The following is a 16,252-nucleotide window of genomic DNA, read 5'->3' as shown; positions in this document are numbered from 1 at the left end:
TTCCATTGGCCTAAGGGTGATAAGGGGTACTCTTCCAATGATAAACTTGGAACTCCTCATTCAATTCTTAAATAGTATGATCTAGGAAGTGTGAACCTTGGTCACTCATAAAAATATTCGGACATCCAAATCTAGACAAGATGTATTCAAAAATAAACTTCACAACGGTCTCTACATTGCAGTCCCTTACTAGTTGTGCTTCAGCGCATATTTTCTAGTAATCAGACACTGTAATTATGTACCTTGCACCAGTCCTCTTTCCAGGTGGGTTGATAGGTCCAACAAAATCAATGGTCCCCTTATAAAAGGCTTGCAATGTAACTTATGGTACCAACAATATCTGGTCTCTTCTAGAAGGATTCCATGTTCTTTGACACACATCGGAAATACTTCACATATTTATGTAGTGTAGGCCACCACAATCTTGCTCTCAAAATCTTCTACGTAGTAGCTTTTACTACATAGTGTCCACTAGTTGTACCCCCATGAGCCTCTGCTAGAATCATCTGTCTTTCACATTCAGGAACATATCTGCATAGTATCTCATCTGATCCCATCATATATAGTTGTCCTGCTATTAATGAAAAGTCATCTGCCTTAACCACTAATTCTTTATTTTATTGCATATACTCTGAAGGAGCCATTCTTGTGGTCAAAAACTGAATTATATCTGTGAAATGGTCATCTGTTGCTCTGATTGCAAATAACCACACATCAGGGAAATTATCCTCTATGCTGGTTGGTTCTTCCCCTATTTGCAATCTTGACAGATGATTGGGTCTTGCATTTAGTCTTCCTGGTTTAACAATAATCTCAGTCATATTCCTGGAATAATAGTAATCATCTGCAAATATTTCCTCCTAAGACATGATTATTAACCAAATATTTCAATGTGGGATGATTTGTAAACATTTTAAAGTGTGACCCTAGCAAATAGTGTCTAAACTACTACAAAGAATATACCATGGCCAATCCTTCCCTTTCTGTAGTGGTGTAATTCTTTTCTGCTTTAGATAGATTTCTACTTGCAAAAACTATATGATAATCAATCTCTTCTGCACTAGGTTGTCCCAGTACCACTCCCAAATCTATACAAGAGGCATCCATATGGATATGGAATTCCTTATTCCAATTAGAGAACACTAGTATAGGTGCAACTACCATTTTTTCTTTAAATATTTGCGATGCTCTTCTGACATTCTTCATTCCATTGAAAAGTTACATCATTCTTCAACGATTTCTCCATAGGTGCAGTGGTCTGAGCATACCCCTTGATGAACTTCCTGTAATACCCAGTATGTTCCAACATAGTGCGAAGTTGTATTACTGTCTTAGGTGGACACAAGTTACATTGATAGCAATCTTAGCAGGGTCCACCATTAGTCATTATTTACAAACAATATGTCCCAACAATATGCCAAAAGTTACACAAAATATGCACTTCTTTAGGTTCAAAGAGATATGATATTGTCTACATGTGTCAAGAATAATATTAAACTTCCAACATGTTTGCTCAACAATCCAAATAATGTACAATCATCAAAATATACCTCTAAAAAATTGTGGATGAATTCCTTAAAAGTTGTGACCACCACGCTAGAAAAGATAACAGGGGAATTTTTTGATCCAAAAAGAATTATTTTGTATTCATATGAGCCCCATTCTGTAGCAAATGTGGTCTTAAGTCAATCTTCAGGTGCAATCCTAATCTAATGATAACCTAAGAATCCATCTGTAAATAAGTAAGCTTTTTTAGCTCCTACATTGTCTAGCACTTCATCTGTGAAAGGGGTAGGGAAGGGATCATGTAAACATGCATCATTCCACTTTCTCAGATCAACACAGAACCTAATTTTTCCTTGACTCTTCTTCTCTTGCACCACCATAGGACTCACCGATTTGGATAGTTTTATAGGTTCGACAATTCCTGTTGTTATCATCTTATCAAGCTCTACTTTCACTTTCTCCTTATACTTCAGGTTCAGCCTATAAGGTCTTTGCTTGATTGGCTTCACATTAGGCTTAATGGGAATATTCATCACTCCTAAATCTCCTATTATACCGTCCATTTTTGAAAACTTGGTGGGAAACAATTTTTGATATTCATGAAGTAACTATGTAACTTTACTGACTGTATCCTCATCCCAGTAGTCTCCTATTATTGCAAACATAGGTTCCTTCTCTGATCCTATGTTCACCTTCTTGGTCTTCAGTGGCTTCATTATATCTGGTATCTCTATCTTAGGTATAGTTAGTTTACGGTATCCTTTTCACTCTTCTATGTCGATGTTGTGAGGATATTCTTCTTCATCTGTAGTAAGGTTATAGCACTCGAGTGCATTTTCTATCTGTGCAGCCCAATCAGGTTGTTGCCATGTTAGTGGGGTTACATTCTCAAATATCATCATATTAACTGTCTGAAGGGCCAAATCTATGTATGGAAAATTGTCCTCAAAGCTTATTGTTAATATGAAGCCATCAATCACGTCTTCCCAGTTCATAGTACCATGTCGAAGCTCTGTTTCTAGGTAACCGTTTTTAGGGATTGTCTCTAATGTATGAATGAATCCATGTACCCATTCTTGCTATGGAATCTCCTTCCATGATGTAGTGCATAGCTGGATATGATTCCTAGGATTAGTTTCACCATCATATTTTATCTCCATCTCTATATCTATCTGTCCAAACCTTATCCCCATTAATCTTTGAAATTCTTGCCAATCTCATATATTCTTCTTGTCTGCATTCCACCATCTAGCAGGGGTAGCTTTCAGGGCTATATCCAAGGGTAACAACCCTTGATTTTATGGAACTTGTTCTTCATAATCATTAATAAAAGTATTTACATCACCTAAGCCATGATAAGAAGGTAGGTTACATACCTCAAATATCATATAGTGAATTGATTTGGTAGTGCTTGGAAAACACCTTATGGATACTTCATGCAACCTATTCTACCAGTTCTCTAACTCTTCTTGTGATTCTTAGATACAATAACTATCACGCTCCCAAATCAACTTTCCTACTGTAGTAGGGTTAACACAATCATGTTCCTTCTCTATCATTTGATAGATATTGTCTATGTCAGCTACACAATATTCTTCTTTGACTAGTTATGTATATCTTACTCCTTCTAATGAATCCAAGGGAACAATTAATCTCATATTATTTCCTTCAAATATCATTTGTCTCTTCTTCAAATTAATTATGGCCATATTTTCAAATTCCCACTCAATTCCAAGCAATTCATGATAAGGGTTACTTTCATCAACGATCTCTATTACTTCAAAATCAGCAGTAGTGCGAACTCCTTCAATATCTACTGTGACACCTGGTAGTCTTCCCAGAGGGAAGATATTTTGTTGATTTTCCATCCTTAACAGAATAGGTGACCACTATAGCTTCAACTTACCCATTTATTCCCATGTATGCTTCGTCATGACGTTAACATTATATCCAAGATCCAGAATAATTTTATCCATCTCATATTCTCTTATCTACACACTAAGCATCATCTCTTTTATGGTTCTCCTCTATCAATGAAAATTATTAACTATGCACATCTCACTTTGTGGTGTTTCTTTGGATGCACAAGAATCTATCAACTCCTGAAGCCCTTCTATAGCCTTTTCATCTCTTAAAAACTTCATAGAAGTCTGCAGAAAAGACTTTAAATTACCTACTTGGCTTTATGAATCATGGTCTTGTGTCAGAGCTCAATCCTATGTCAGAGCTTAGTTTTGTATCGAAGTTGATGGCATGCCACAGTTACTTTTATGATCAGGCTTTGGCTGTGCACTAGAGGTCGAAGCTCCAACATTCATAAAACTTTCCTTTCCTTCCATAAATACTTATTTTTCTTTCTAAATATCCAAAAAAATAACTTTCTCAACAACCTTTCTGACCCATGTACTTGCAGATTCTTTATTTTCATTTGCTTTATCACTACTGGTTGCATTTCCAATTCTAGTGACAACACTAATTCGAGGCTGATTGGTCCTCCTTTCAACATTCATCATTTGAATAATCTATGTCGACTACAGATTTTTTTTCTTACATATTTGCCATAAGTATAGGACATTATTCAATTACATGTCAAAGGATTTATAGTAATTACATGTCATTGTGGGGTTTTGGCAGCCTTTCAAAAAATGACCTGGTTGGCCGTAGTTATAGAAAATGATCTATCCATGCTCTCGACCAACTCCATGACCTTGATCTCTTCCTTGATAACCTTCTCGACCACCACATTGTCTATTTTCCTCATGCCTGTGCTCTTCTTCTTGCATTCTATAACACCAGCACCGTGCTCCATCACTAGTTCATAAGGCCGACAATTATTTTCATAGTGTCCTATTGATTTAGAGAATTTGCAATATAGATTTCCTGGATTATGTACATATTTCTTTAACAAGTAACATTATTTTGAACAATTTTGGCCTCTAGTCTTACATATTTCACACCACAGGTTGGATCCTGGATTCAAGGGATTTGGTGTCCCACCATCCATGTAATCCTTAATATAGGGCATTGCTCTTTAGAATGGCCCTCTGATCTGCACTTCGTACACCATACTTCTTCTCTAAATTATTTGTTTTTCTTGATGTCTTTTATCTGTAGGGTTAGGTTCGCTAGCTAATTTTGAATCTGTTTCATGCCTACATTAGTATCTCCTACAGGAGAAGCTTCTAATTTCATCGCAATCTATAGAGCTTCAGCTTGACTTTCTATCTTTTGTTGCATCAATAGCAATCTCATATGTGGTAGCAGTGCAACTATAAACCATTATTGATGTTGTTGTAGAGCTATGTCTAAGCCTACTTGATCCACTAACACCTTGAATCTATGATCAAGGTCAGAAACAGACTGAGTAGGTTTTGTTTGATCTCTTTTAATTCAATGATGCATTACAACTTAGACTTCGGCTTATTAAACTATATCAGTGTTGTTTTAATACTTGCAAACATTTTGTTCTGATTATTTAAATAATTCATATACCATGCCAATGCTCTCTCTCAGAGTGTCATAACGAGTTGCGCTTTATTTGTATTCTCATCATTGATCTTCTTCGTTGAACATATAGCTTCACGTAAAAACAAAAATTGTCCTGGATCATCTAAACCAGTTCCTTTGAAAATGGGTAGCTTAATATCATCAGGTATATTTCTTCTTGGAGGGGGAGGGGGATGAGTAAGGGGAGGAGGAGGGGTGAGGGTAGGAGGTGTAGGGGGAGGGGGAAAGCAAAAAAAAACATTAGCTATTATTGGATTCTGGATTTTGCGAACTCTCAAGCTGGGAGGGTGAATACTGCGAAGTAACCTGGGGGTTATCAAGGTTGCTTTCTTCTCTTTAACTTTCATATCCACTCAAAAGAGGACTATAGTCAGTCCCTACAAAGGTCTTGAGGTTTTTTCTACGAGATATCTTTTTGGTATCTACTCTATATCTCTTTCCACTTCGTGTTACTCTAATCTCTTGCTCATATTTATTCTCTTTTCTTCCAAACATAAGTAAACTAGCAATTTGATTGCATATGTATAACTCCCTTTTTACATAGAAGCATCTTAATCCAAAGTTTCACAGATTTTAAATGCTTACCTCACGATTATTTGAAGAATCATTATTCCGCTTCATTGTAGGACATAGTCAAGTCTACAATGAACTCAGTAATGAATCCTCCCAAGATTTTATCAATCGAGAAATCGAGAACCCTTGAAATCCTATTGTCAGTGCTCTTAAGTCATTGTATCAGTTCATGAGTCCACACCATAGGTTCTTGACCCTTAAAATAGTTTTTTCTTTTGCTCAACCCTGATATCCACTCATAAAACTCAACAAGAAAAGAAGACAAGAAAATCTCGTATTGATCTGAAAGAATATACTTATGTAACCAATCTTCGAATGTCAGATGAGGATTTATGTTTTCTTGATCTGAAAATTATTTCTCTTTCAAGTCTATCCAGTCTTGAATCTCTTTCTTTGACAGGTAGAACATCGACATATCCCTCAAATAGCTCACGCTCCCAGCAATGGAACCATTTGTTGGCTTGATTTGGGCTGACCCAGGTTCAATCTATACCGTGCACTAACAAAACCCTTGATCACTGGCCCTTTCAGCAATGACCTGCAAGTAGATCATCGTCTCACTTGAAGTGACTATGGGAGGATGAAGAACCAAGTTTCTGCAACCTTTGGGGACTAGGATATGTGGCATTATTATGTTATTTTATTTTTAGCATTTATAAATCACTTCACCACATTAGATTAATCACTTAAACATTCCATATAAAACCATAAAATATCATTGTGCCCAAGTAAAATTCAACTATAATAACTTCTACTCTACAACATATAATAAGCAAATATACACATAAAAGCACCAAATTAACGTGGTTCACCCCTGCGTAGGGCTAATTCAATAAGAAATTTTGTTTAATATAATGAATCTTTGAACAAAAACTAGTTGCTGGCCTACGCACTAAGTTGCAAGTTGTCTGTGCACTCAGCTGCAAACTCTTCTCTAGGCCTTTGTGCACTCAGCTGCAGAGCCTCTCCTTTGGTACCAAATTACATATCATGATAATAATTCACCCATAATAGTGATTTGGATCAAAATTGACTGATATGTCTTCTTATTATTTTACCCTAAATATACTATTAAATTGTAGGGTTACATCAACAAAATACGATGGTCCAAATACCACGGACTCCTTAAAACAAGAAACTATGGCCCCAAAACCATTGTTCCCTTACAAAATCGTGTGCTTTTACAAAAGGAGGGGCTCTGACCCACTTTAAAGCCCTTATGACACCACATGGTATAAATGTGCTCTGCTGCATGTTCCACTGCATGCTACGCCCCACAAATTGTGGAGCCTTTTCCAAAATATAGGACAAGTTCAGTTATGCCCAACAAGAAGGGCATGCAACACTGGGAAAGAAAATGGCATATCATGATGTTCATTTGGAGGAAGAGCAAGATTTTCGCAAAGATTTTTACACCATTGCTGACAAAGTTGAAAAACTGTTTGTGAAGTACAAGAAGATAGTGGTAGAGAAGGAGAAGAAGAATGAAACAACAAAAGATCTTGCTTCAGTAAATCAACGAGAAGGAGGAGATCCTTATGAACCCCCATCTCCGTATGGTAGTGAATGATCCACTTCTTCTTCATCTTTTCATTGTTCTAAAACCAGAATCTCATAAAAAGCCTTTTTTCTAAGTTGGGTGTAAAGTTTTATTTTCCTGTGTTTAATGGAGAGTCCAACGCAAAAAAGTTGAATACTTGAATTAGACAGATTTGAAATGTATTTCCAGATTCAACATATTGAATAAGATGAGGTTAAGGTCCAATTAGCATCTCTTCGACTGCGAGGAAACACTCTCATATGATGGAAGAGAAAACTTCAAAAAGGCAGTAAGCATGTGGGTAAACTCCTCTCTTCCTTATCTGAATTTGTTTTTTCTTTAAGAGGAAAATTTTATCCATTAGCATATTGACAATAGAATGACAACATTTTAAAAAAGGAAAAGGGCAATATGTGCAAAGTTTCAAAGAAGAATTTAATAAACAAGCTTTCACATTGCGCATTCCTTTATATTCACCTGATACTTTGATGAAGTATATTGGTTCTTTACATGATTATCTTTGGTATTCTTTGTTGTTATTTGAACCCACTACTCTTGACTCAGCAGGTGTGAAAGCCATTCACCTTGAAAATAGGGAAAAGTATGAACAAGGTAACTATGGAAAGAAGGCAGTGAAAACAAGGGAAAAGAAAGCAAAGCCCTCTTGCACTCATTTTCAGAAAGAATGGAATGATGAGGATCATTGTTGGAAACTGCATCCAAAATTGAAGCCAAAGAGGAATGACCAAAAAATAAGATGAAGATGATGGTTGCCATGCAACAGGACCATGAATCTGATTCACAAAATAAGGGGAAGGTCATAGCTTCAGGATTTATAGGTGTTGGACCAATTGACCTAGGATATAATTAGGTGATGAGATGAAGATTAAAAATCTTGGAATTATAGGTGATGGACCTATTGACTTGGGCTTTGATAAGGTGATGAGATGAAGATTGCAATAGATGTTGTGCTAAGGATGAGAAGAGTGTAAGAGACTGCATGTCTTCAAGAACTTGATGACATCAACCAAAGAATTCAAGAAGAGAATCTTGAACTAAGGAGACTCCCACAAGAACAAAAAGAGGATAAACAAAATTTGCAACATTAGTTACAAGCTAAGGAGGATGTCTTCAAAAAGATGAAACATAACAAAACTGAGGTAAAAAGTGATTGTTTAGCTTCATGTTCTCTTTATGATGATGATTTCGCTACTTTTGAGAAACATGCTACATAAATTGGTTCAAAATTGATGAAGAGAATGGGGTATCAAGGAAAAAACCTTGGCATTAATGGTCAGGGCATTGTGAGTCCCATCAAAGTGGAGGAATTTCCTCGTTATGAAGGGCTTGATTATGTTAGAAAGGATGTTGTAGAATGTTCCAAGACAACCAATGACCAATCAATGGTAGATGTTGAGAGAATATCACAACATTCCAGTCATAGTAAGAATTCCAAAGGAAGAGCTAAGGCAAGCTCTGCTTGTCAAAGCCACACCAAAGACATTCATTCCAATAAATTCATGAAAGTTTGGAGGAGAAAGAAATTTTGTAGTCATTTCGAGAAATGTAGACATCATAGGGCCACAAGTGGGGAACTCCATCTGGATCTGGGACTCAAGAGGGAACATAAAGAACCTATAACTGAAGTTTCCCAATGAGAAAGCCAACTATAGGAAGGGAAACCATTCACCTGGTTAGGTAAGAGATGGGTAGCATTCTTAAGTATTTGAACATCGCCACATTTTTTAAATCACATGTTGTGAAATGTTTGTAAAAGTGATGAACTATTTTCCATCACTAATGAATGCAACACACTATTGAATGCAATATAATGATCTTTTTTGACTTTTTGTTGATAACTTGGGATATCATTTCTATTATGATTATGATGCAAACTTGTCCATGAGTGTGTTATAAACTCTTGGTAAATATGGGGTTTACTTGGATCATTTTTGGTCTTGTAAGAACATGTATTTTCCAAGTTGTACTACAAGTTTGCATAAAATATATGTTTTGGTTCATTACTTGAGGCTTCGAAGTACAAATCTGAAGGAGAAGGAAGTGTGGCCTATTTGGGCACTTGTTGTGCAGATTAGAAAATCCAATTGATTGCATATTGTGTTCATTCTTTTGGAGGACCAAAAGCTCTTTAGTGGGGAGGAAAGATCGGAGAGGCCAAAATTTTGAAGTCCCAAAAAAGTCAACAAAAACTATCTCAATTTGAATAGCTTATCATTATGAATCCAATGGCGTGAATGACACCTCAATATGACACCGTATGCGAAATTTATGGCATGCTAAATCATTTGACAAACAACTAAAATTTTTACAAGCAAAACCCATAGACTGTAATGGGGCAGATGATGTGAGCAGTATGGAGGCTGATGTTCATAGTATGGATGCTAATGTTAGCATGATGATGTGGTAGTATGGACAGTAGCAATGGACACACAAGGTATGACACGTGGCAGATGATGTCATCCATACGGACGATGACATTAGCAACACAGTCAGTGGTACATACCAACCAAAATGCACCACATGGTGCCTAGTTGGTAGTCGGGCGTTTTACTAACTGAGTGGTATTTTGGCACTTATCATTTGACGAAAAGGATGAATTATCACCTATTTAATTTGTCGAGTGATCCCTAAAAACGCGCCGACATTTTTGACCATAATGTTTAAAATAATAATAAAAAATTAATGAAAAATGGTTGGTGAACCCTCCAACTGGCGATCAATATAATACATATTGTTTAAATGGCCAATGTTTTACCATATAAAAGACACTAGTAAGAGTCAAACCTGCATGACATGGTCCTAGTCCGATCCACCAACAATGCGAACGATGCCAAAAATATAATACAAAGTGACAGTCAAATGCTCGGGTTGGGTTTGAACCCTAGGCCTCTAGTTGACAAACCAAATGTTTTACCATTACAACAGTCAGTTGGTCATTGAAACCAAGGTGACCCTCCAATTTTAACTCACCCGAGCATCAAGCAAAGGGTGGAGGACATACGCCGAGAGGGAGAGAGGTCGAGCCAAGGAACCAGGTGTCATACGGTTACAAAATAGGCATGGATTTCGAGGGGAATCAAGGAATATTCCTCAAGAATATTCTATGGGGGAATCTTGCAATGAATCTTTAGATTCCCTAGTGTAGGTTTTAACCCCGTACAGAAATTACCTACATACAAATTATAAAACATAGAAAATAAACAATGCAAGAACATAACACATAAAACACATATACACAGAGATTTCCGCCTAGATCCCAAAACTAGGACTACCAGCTTGATTTTTCATTATGTTCCTTTCAATTTACAATACATACTTATACATGCCGAAGCATCCAATACCATGGACCGAAAACCATTGCGTCTAAAACCATGGACCAAAAACCATCGCGTCCAAAACCATGTGTGAAAAACATGCACAAAACCATAGGTAGGTCCGCCCAACCTAATATAGGGTCTAAAACCATAGAGTGGGGTTACCTGCACCCCTCAAACCCCCTGTGACTCCCCCCACTATGCAATCGATGCAACGAGGGGGGGTTCCGCCCCCCTTCTAACCCCCTAGTTAACTACGTGGTTTAGTTATGGAAAGAATATAACATAACCCGACATTCTCCCACTTGTTGTTTTATTTCCACAGTGAGCCACAAGAGAGCCTAGTCATTTATCCAGCCTTGCAACACCCATTGTTTCTCTACACCAACAGAAATTCTCAGAGCTCACAGATTTTGTCAATGCATTTGCAGTATTCTTCAAAGTGTCCACCTTTACCAGCAACACCTTTTTGTCTTCTATCATATCCCTCACAAAGTGATACTGAACATCAATGTGCTTTGTCTTTAAATGATATGCAGGGTTATTTGCCAAGAAAATTGCACTTTAGCTATCACAGTCTATCCTTATAGCTCCCTGTACTAACCCCATACTTGAACACAATCTCTGCAACCACACTGCTTCCTTGCTTGCATGAATGGTTGCCATGGATTCTGCCTCTGTAGTTGATAGTGCCACTACATATTGTTTCTGACTCATCCGACCGAGTGCACCTCCAAATAGGTTAAACACATACCCACTTGTAGATCTACTCTCATATCAGATGTAGGTTTTAACCCATACAGAGACTTCTTTAACTTGCATACCAGTTCTTTCTTACCCCTCACAGCAAAACCTTCAGGTTGCTTCATGTAGATCTCCTCTTCCAGATCCCCATGAAGAAATGATGTCTTCACATCAATCTGTTCTACATCAAAATCAAAAGCAGTAGCAACAACTAAAAGTAATCTAATAGAAGTTACCTTGGAAACAGGAGAAAAAATATCACCAAAATCAATTCCTTGGACCTGGGAATAACCTTTTGCTACCAACTGAGCTTTGTATTTCTCCACCTTTCCTTCTGCATTTGTCTTCTTCTTGAACAACCATTTACTACTAATGGGTTTCCTTCCAGCTAGCAACTCCACCAAATCCCAAGCCTCATTTTTGTGCAAAGATGCCACTTCATCAACCATGGCCTCTTTCCAGAGTTTTCCATTCTCTGAATCTACTGCTTCCTTCATAGTTCTAGGATCATCATCAGTAATAGATAAAGAAAAATTTGAACAGAAAGTAGATGGACTATACCTTTCTGGCTGCCTTCTTTCTCGAACTGATCTTCTCGCACCCAGAGTTTGTGGCTCTTCATCTTCTGATTCCTCCTTTGCTGTAGAGTCTGATTATTCCTGAGTCAAGATGCACCTGAGTCAATCAACCATGCCTCGTGATCTACATATGTACTTGAAGAAGCCAAGTACACATCCCCACCTTCATCTGAGATGGTTTTCACCTCTGCAAAAGGAGCATAATCAGATCTCTTTCTTTTGTTAGGAGATTTAGATTTACAGTCCCTTTTGTAGTTCCCTTCCTTTCCGCATTTCCAGCACAACATCTTTATAGGTTTTCCTGGAGATTTAGATCTCCCTCTAGATTTATATCTCCCGCTCAATGACTTATTTTTGTTTTTGTTCTGGGACTGTCCTCGTACAGACAAGGCATCACCATTCTGGCTCTCCATATTTTTCCATCTCATCTCCTCCGTCAGCAAGGATGAGACTGTTTCATCAAATTGCAAGGCAGTTGCATTGCTACTTATTGCAATAACCAGACTATCCCACAAATCTAGTAGAGAACACAACAAACTAATTCACTTATCTTCATCTGAAATTTTGATATCAGCAGACAATAACTGACTAACCACAGTATTAAATGCATTCAGATGCTCTGTCACCTAGTCTCCATCTTTCATCCTCAAGTTATACAACTTTTTCCATAGGAACAGTTTATTCACTAGAGACATAGATTGGTACATAGTCCCTAACTTGTCCCACAAAGCCTTCATCGTAGCTTCCCCTGATACATTCAACATTACTAAATTTGAGACACATAATCATATTGTGCTCTTTTCCTTCCGATCCAACTTCTTCCATTCTTCATCAGACACTCCCATTGGTTTAGTACCCGGATCTACCGTGATCCACTGATCTTTATCCACCAACAGATCCTCCATCTTGAGTTTCCACAACTCAAAAATCTGACCATTAAATTTCTCGATCTCTATCTTTCCACTGCTCGCCAACTTCTTTCACCACCAGAATCGATCCCGCATATCTCCCACTGAACAGGGTCTACCACAGGCTTGAGTGAAACCCCTTAGTAATAAAGGCGTCCCCTTGAAGCCAAAACAGTGTGATACCAAATGTAGGTTTTAACCCCATACAGAAATTACCTACATATGAATTCTAAAAAATAGAAAATAAACAATGTGAGAGCATAACACATAAAACACATATACATAGAGATTTCCCCCTGGATCCCAAAATCGGAACTACCAGCTTGATTTTTCATTATGTTCCTTTCAATGTTACGATACATATTTATACATGCCGAAGCATCCAATACCATGGACCGAAAACCATCGCGTTCAAAACCATGGACCAAAAACCATCGCATCCAAAACCTTGTGCAAAAACCATGCACAAAACCATAGGTAGGTCTACCCAACTTAATATAGGGTCCAAAACCAAAATTTTCTGGGGCGCTACCCCAGACCCTATAGAGTGGGGTTACCTGCACCCCTCAAACCCCCTGTGACCCCCCCGCTACACAATCGACGCAACATAACCCCCCAGTGAACTAAGTGGGTTAGTTGTGGAAAGAATATAACACAACCCAACACCTAGAGCCCAGAAGTCATAGTGATAGAAATAAGATATGTTTATTCTCATATGAGCCAAAATTTCACGAAGAGCTCAACTGTACAGTCCATTTCTTCATCTGAGCAACAAATTTTTTACCCATCTCTAGAAGAGAATCTTATGAGGAATCTAAAAGATTCTGGGGGAGCCCTAATTTGATAGTGGAAGGAAAGGGTCCTGTTTATACTCAAACATCACGATTTTTTTCTAAGATTATGATGGTGCAAATGATTTTCTGATCTAAGAAACCCATTTTGATGCCATCCCCAGATTTGGAGGTATAAAGTGTATTTTTCCATGTATTCGTTTTGATTTTGTTGTTGAGGAATGAAGAGATCTCCCCACTTTTAGCAGAATCTAGAGACACACTTTACATTGAACGAACTCCATTATCAAGTTTTCCATGTATCTTGTTTTTACGGTTAGATATATTTTTCCTCTTCTTTTATGAGTATGAATTTATGGTTATCATACTCTTTTATATGCAATTCTGAATACATCCTTGAAGTAAAAAAAAATTGGATAAAATATAATCCTACTCAAATAAACATCAACAAAAATAATGTCATGTTTTAAAAGGCAAATAAATTTTCAAATTGTATTTATCAAAACAAAAGATTAATGTGTAAACCATTTTATATCCCAATATCAATTTCAAAAAATCTATTTATTGATCTTATTCATATTTATAAATTATTATGAAGTAAATTCATACAGGTGAAGTCTCATGAATATCATTTCATATGTAAGAATAATATAGGGTTGTGCACTTATAATTAGAAATAAATATCACTTCATCATACAATATTAATCAAATATTTTAATAATCTCAACCATTATGCTATTTTAGATACATAACCAAACTATACATTCATTCAAAAGTAAATCCAAGATTTGTTAGTCTGAAATACCCAAACCATCCTTTTAATATGTTTCATCACTTGTAATATTCACCCAAACTCATGTCCTCTACATTTATTATCTCCCAAGCCATTGCCATAAATTTTTAAATTCACCTTATAGAACTTTGTTAAATTTATTTACGTAAAGCTACTCTACACGTGAGAAATCCTATCTTACTAGGCACATGAATCGTACTCGACTGAACAAAAAGCTAGCTGCTAGAGTTAAAACCATTTTATTTAATAGTTTTACATTAATGGCATGAGAAATATAATAATCTAGAGTGATGGGGTCAATTTAATAACGTATTTGATATTGAGATATTCCTTGCTTTAATACGTGTCTAGTAGATTTCATAGATAGGTAGGGCCATGGAGCATTGTAAAGCTGAGTTTGATTGTCTACCTACATGAATCACACTGCTCAAGAATAATGATCACTCTTTCTCTTCCCATCCACTGAAAATATGATACAATGGAGATTATTACAATATCTATTATGGGAATAGTATCATGTTTTACCATCCTCCATGGGTAGTGTATTATACAATGGAGAGTTATTACAATAGCTATTATGGGAATATTATCATGTTTTACCCTCCTTCATGGGTAGTAAAGCACATGTTATGAATGGACACCATTTATATTTATGGGAAATAACAATAACATTCTTTTATTAAGAAAACATAAAAAAAAAAACATATTAATTAAAATAACAAACTAAAAGTACAAGGTATTTTACTAAAATGAATCAAATTAATACACATATACCCTAGTCTCTTCACTATGTATTTCATCAAGTCTTGTATGTATGTCATCAACTCAAAACAAAGAACTAGCTTACCAGCCATTTCCCATCAGATATTAATTTGATTCATTAATCAAGGTGAAAATTGTTCATTATCTCCCATGGATCCCAACCCAACCCACACATTAGAATTTCTCTCTCTCTATGTATGTCATCAAGTCAAAACAAAGAATTAGCTTACCAACCATTTCCCATCAAATATTAATTTGATTCATTAATCAACGTGAATATTGTTCATTACCTCCCATGGATCCCAGCTCACACATTATCATTTCTCTCTCGTCGCTCTCCAACGGGCATGATATATGTTTATGAGAAAGCATGCATTAAACTATTATTTAAATGATGCATTTAAATGATATTAAACTATCTCATGTATTAAAAGGAGTCATTAATTCTCATCGAAGGCAAACTCTTAAAAAATGTTTTATCCTCTTCACTTCCCGCTGGTATATTATTTTTTCCATAAATTTTAAACTATAATTCACACATGAAGCAATGTGAATTATATTGTAATGGGCTAGTTTATGGAGGTAGAGTGTAAAATAACTGGAATATTGGTAAAAAAAATAATTTTTTTATAAATGTAATATTTGAATCATATTTTTAATGGTGAAAATGGGTTTAGCACCATCAAAAACTTCTCGATCATCTAAAATTATAAAATTTAACAACTTTTACTTAGATTTACAAAAATCCCTGCCAACTTTTTTTAAAATATAACCAAAATTTCCATAACTTTCAGAACAAAAAAAACATAATCATTAGACTACGGCTATGAGTTGCTAAAGTTGAAAGTGTAGAAATTTTGAATAATAAACACTTATTCACAGAGATTATCCCGATTATACACTATTGCAGAATACATGCATAATACATAACCTCCTCTACGTTGATCATCAATTTAGCAGCATTAAAATCAATGAAACATCAATCGCATGCACACATTAACACAGTATGTAACCCGGGGAAACCATACAGCGGAAAACCCCACACTATCTGTATATTATAATGATTAAGAACATGTAACAATACATAGTACAATACTCCTCTCAAGTATCCATCACTATCTCCACCTGTTACACAAAAAACTAGCTCAGATCCGAACAAGTCACAGGTTCAAATCTCCTCCGCTGCTTTTCCTGCCTCCACTGCACAATCCTGCA

This window comes from Pinus tabuliformis, chromosome 8 (assembly GCF_031772625.1).
Source record: "Pinus tabuliformis cultivar Carrire ecotype Pingquan chromosome 8, CPIR1, whole genome shotgun sequence".
In the NCBI taxonomy this organism is placed as follows: domain Eukaryota; kingdom Viridiplantae; phylum Streptophyta; class Pinopsida; order Pinales; family Pinaceae; genus Pinus; species Pinus tabuliformis.
The sequence above is the reverse complement of the archived record's forward strand: the minus strand, read 5'-3'. Positions refer to the sequence as shown.